The 4,618-nt window shown below is 37.8% G+C and overlaps 1 pseudogene; it reads right to left on the bottom strand.

The window, feature by feature from the left end:
• Positions 1-373: 373 nt before the first annotated feature.
• LOC102837647 lies at positions 374-781 on the bottom strand (annotated as a pseudogene).
• Positions 782-4,618: the final 3,837 nt, after the last annotated feature.

The raw sequence follows: 4,618 nt of genomic DNA, 5'->3' as shown, positions 1-4,618 counted from the left end.
CAGTTAGCAACAATAGCAAAAGCAAAGATAGAATCATGGTTAACTAGTTAGAGGGAGACTGGGATGCAATGGTGAGGGGCCTAGAGGCAGTCTCTATGGTTCTGGTGAGCACCTAGTTGCTGGCTTGATTCCTCCCCCCCCCTTTTTTTTTTATTTTTTTATGAGCACAAACACATTTATTTACTAATCAAAGGGATGATCCTAATTTAACCAACACTTTGAAACAATGGCATGTAAATGTCTATGAGAGAAATAATTGCATACAGTAATGAAAAAACAAAACAAAACAAAAAAAGCAGTGTGGAGATTTGCTTATTGAACTGAGCTTGTTCATTTTCTCTGCTAATTCCTATTCAAAGTAAAGATGGAATTTTTATTCTACTTTTTCATAGGTCCGAGTACAGGTGACATTGTTCATAACACATTCCACAATTAATTTCCCATTTTCCAGTTTTCATGTTATCATGCTTTCCTTCCCATCCCACTCCTGTTGTTGAACCAAAGAACCATCTGTACAGTTGCAGACAGTCTGAGTTTTTCTGCTACCAGCTGTGGTTTCTTCAAACTTTTCTCCCAGATTACAAGAAAACCGTGTTGTTTTCAAAGTGCTTTCAGTTTTTATGGTGAGTGCTTTGCCATCAATAGTGATGATACAATCAGGTTTGGCCATTGCACCCATTTTTCGCAGAGCCATGCCCACTCCTATTTCCTTCATGTATTCATCAAAGCCTTTGCTGTCTACCAGACACCATCTTCCTACCAGCTACTGAATGGTAGCCATGGTGGGCATGGACAGGTGGATGTGCAGAGCGATCTGATAGGGTCTGGTGGGAGAGCATTGTGTCTTGATTTCCTTTCATACACTCTTCTTTTTCATGATGAATTTACTCTTCTTCAACATGATATATTTTTCAAGTTAACAATTTTTGAAACTGTATGTCGTACACTTCCTTGAAATAATTAAATTAATGTCTAATAAGTAATTACATACCAATAAAATAGGATTCAGAACTGGACATCACTGTAGACTCATTTCAAGGAGATTTCTTCCAGTACATTCTCTAGGAGAAATCCAATCAAGAATCTGCCACCAGAACAATGTTCTACCTTGAGATAGTAATTAAGAACACACCTTGTTGGTTTCTCCTTCTGAAATGCTCATACAGATCACCACATAATTACTGTATTGGTAACAACAACGTCTTGGTTATCTAGTGTCGTTATAACAGAAATGCAATTAGTGGGTAGCCTAATAAACAGAATTTATTTTCTAAAAATTTTGGAGGCTTGAAGTCTGGTTTCTGGATGTGAGCTCTCTGTTGACTCAGGAAGCAAGGCGTTCTCTCTTCAGCTTCTGTGTCTCTGTTCCTTGGAGGTCTCTGTAGGGAGTGGCATCTAGTTACCCTCATTTGTGTTTCCTTGTTTAATTTGTTCTTTTTATACATCAGAAGAGATTGATTCATTATACTGTCTCATCAATGTAGAAAAAAAAGCATTCTTAAATGGGATTATAATCAAAGGTATAGAGTTTAGGATACACAACACATATTGGAAGGGGACGCAATTCAACCCATAACAAACAACCACAAAAATCCCAGCAAAGATTTGTATCAGGTAATGGCATATTCTGAATGTGAAGAGATAATAGGAAGACTGAGTGGAAGGCTTGACAGTGAAAACAAAACAAAACAAAAAAGTTCCATTTATGACTCTTAATTTTGAGGTAATGTCATAGCAACAAATTTCCATTTGAAATACAGATTTTTCATTGATAAGCAGTCCTTAATGAGCATCTTATTTTCAACAGATGGCTTAAGTGTCATTAAAAATAAATAAATAAAGACTGCCAAAAAAATTTTTTTAAAAAAGCACACAATAAAATTCATTCCCCACAGCAGGAGCAAGGCAGTTCTGTAGTGTAAGCACTGGACTGTGAACCACAAGGTTCACAGTTCAAGCTCACCAGCTGCTCTGTGGAAGAAAGATGAGATTTTTTGTTGTTAAAACTGTTGTTGTTAAGTGCCATCAAGGCAGTTCTGACCGATAGTGACTCTGTACAGAGTTTCCAAGAAGCAGATGGTGAGCCTGAACCACTGACCTTGTGGTTTAAATTGATTTTGCAGTCCAACACCACACCAGAGTCCTGCAAAGACTTACAGTCTCAGAAACCCTATGCAGGAGTTAGAACCATCTCAACAACAAAATTCAAGCTTTGACTTGCCATATTGAAGGATGGTATGGAGCTGCAGCATTAGCACTGGACTATTAACCACAAGGTTGGTAATTCAAACCTACCAGTCGCTCCTTGGAAACCCTATTCCGGGTTGCTATGAGTCAGAACTACCATGACATCACTTAATCACAACATACGCAAAATATTCAATGACACAAAAAGCCACTCAATGGAAACCAGTATCACTATATGTCAGAACCGACTCGAAGGCACTTAACAACATTCAGAAATTATTCTTATCAGATCACATAGTAAGAAAGTAACAACAAATTTCCTTTAAATTAATTTATTCTTCCTTTGACAACATGATAAAATTTATAAATTCGATAAAGAAAAATCATGCATAGTGTGACTGAAAGACAATGGAGAGTATGTGAAAGAAGTAAGGGAGGCACACACTCATACCAAGTAGTGCATGGATTCCTAACTATGTCAGCGAATTACTCACAGGACTGAATCTATCATGCATGCAGGTTAAGTAACTTGGAGCTAACAACAATGGGTGCTTGGAGTGCATATGGACTAGCCAAGAGTAGCAAGTACACACTCAAATCTCATGATGACTATCAGAAATGCATCACCAGTAATCATTTTTTAAAGAAACTTTTACCTTCCTATGGGTATCAGTCCAAATTTTGTTTACAGATTTTCAAACACTTTTGTTTATGCTCTTCTATAAGTTGTTTTGGTATTCATCTCACACAAACTTTTTGAAACCCAAGTCTGTCATGGATTATTTCATAGGTAGAGCCATGGCTAATTAGTCAAAGAACTTGAACAGACATTTCACTAAAGAGGATGTTTAAATGCCATCAATCACTTGAAAAGAGGCTCACAGTCATTAACCATTCAAAAACAATTAAGTTCAAGTGGATTCCAACACTATCTAGCATGAAGAAATAAATGTAAACCAATAATTACATTGGGTCAATTGCATAGGGGCAAAAGATGCAATTTTCTATTACAAAATTGCAAGCAAAGTCCAAGAAGACAGCAAAAAAAAGCATATAATTTTGATCTTAGAAAAGGAACATTTGAAGTGACAAAACACAGTCCAGGAAATGGTTAGTGGGTCCAGAAGGGTGGTATGCACCAGATCATGATCTTTATGGATGTGTACTACCTCAGAGGAAGAGATTTTTGCCTTTGCACAAAGGCTACATCACCCAGCTGTAGTCCCTGGACAGCAACCTGAGTCTGAGAGTACCATTGTCTAGTACATGCATACCACCATTATCTCAGAAAATCACCTTGGGGAGTGTGTTTCCTAATTAGTCCAAAGGTACCCTTTAGGTTGATACTGGACCTAGACAAAGATACTAGAAGAAATGGTCCTTCTTCTAGCATGCATTGTTGGTTATGGGGATAAAGTCTAAATTTAATTGAAATTGTTTCTGTTAGCTATCACACAGTCAGAACAAAACTCTGCTCTGTCCTATGTCATAGCATTTTCATCGACTGATTTTCAGAAGTAGATTTCCAGGCCTTCTTACCTAGGCCATCGTATTATGGAAGCTCTGCTGAAACTTGTTTAGCATCATAACAATAAGCAAGCTTCCCCTGGCAGAAGGGTGGAGGTTGCAATTGAGGTGCATTAGCTAAGAATCAAACCAGATGCTCTCACGTGGAAGGTGAGAAGTCTGTGACAAAACCACCAGTGTCCTAGGTGATAAAAATATTATAGTCAATGCTGAGCATAAAATAACTAACTCATGTAGTTAGTTTCTTTTGTTTCTCCTCTTTTGCACATGAGGACACTGAGGCTTAGCTTCTAAATGGCAGAACTGGGACTTGAACTGTTAGCCACATATATTTGTTTTCAGCAAAACCATAAAGGAATTTCTCAATGACAAAGTGAAGCCACCAAAGATGGAAGAATGGAGAAACCAGATATTTTATGACATGTGGCACTGTAAGATAAGCACTGGGCTGTGAACCACAAGGTCAGTAGTTCGAACCCACCAGCAGCTCCTTGGAAACCCTGTACAGGGTTACTATGAGTTGGAATAAACTCAAAGACACTTAACAACAATGTGTCCCAAAGAGTGGTATGCACTATAGACATATTTAAAATGTGGGGAATCGATGGAAAGGGGATGTGTAGGATAAATCAAGTCCTAGCATTTCTGACTAGGAAAACCTAATTCTACAAACTCCCACTTACCTACCCCAAAAAGATAGGATAAAGGAGGGGTCGTTGGCAATATGGTGAGGGGATTCTATGGATAAATATTAACTACCCTACTCTTGTTCTTTGACCATACTTACACCCAGTAGATGCTACACTGTAATCTATAGCCTTCAGTATAGATTACACATGAACACTAAGAAAATGAAAACCCTTACAAGTGAACCAAAAAGCATCATTATGATATATGATGAAAA

Source organism: Chrysochloris asiatica, unplaced genomic scaffold (genome assembly GCF_000296735.1).
Source record: "Chrysochloris asiatica unplaced genomic scaffold, ChrAsi1.0 scaffold00176, whole genome shotgun sequence".
NCBI lineage: Eukaryota > Metazoa > Chordata > Mammalia > Afrosoricida > Chrysochloridae > Chrysochloris > Chrysochloris asiatica.
This window is presented reverse-complemented; position numbering and strand designations above follow the sequence as displayed.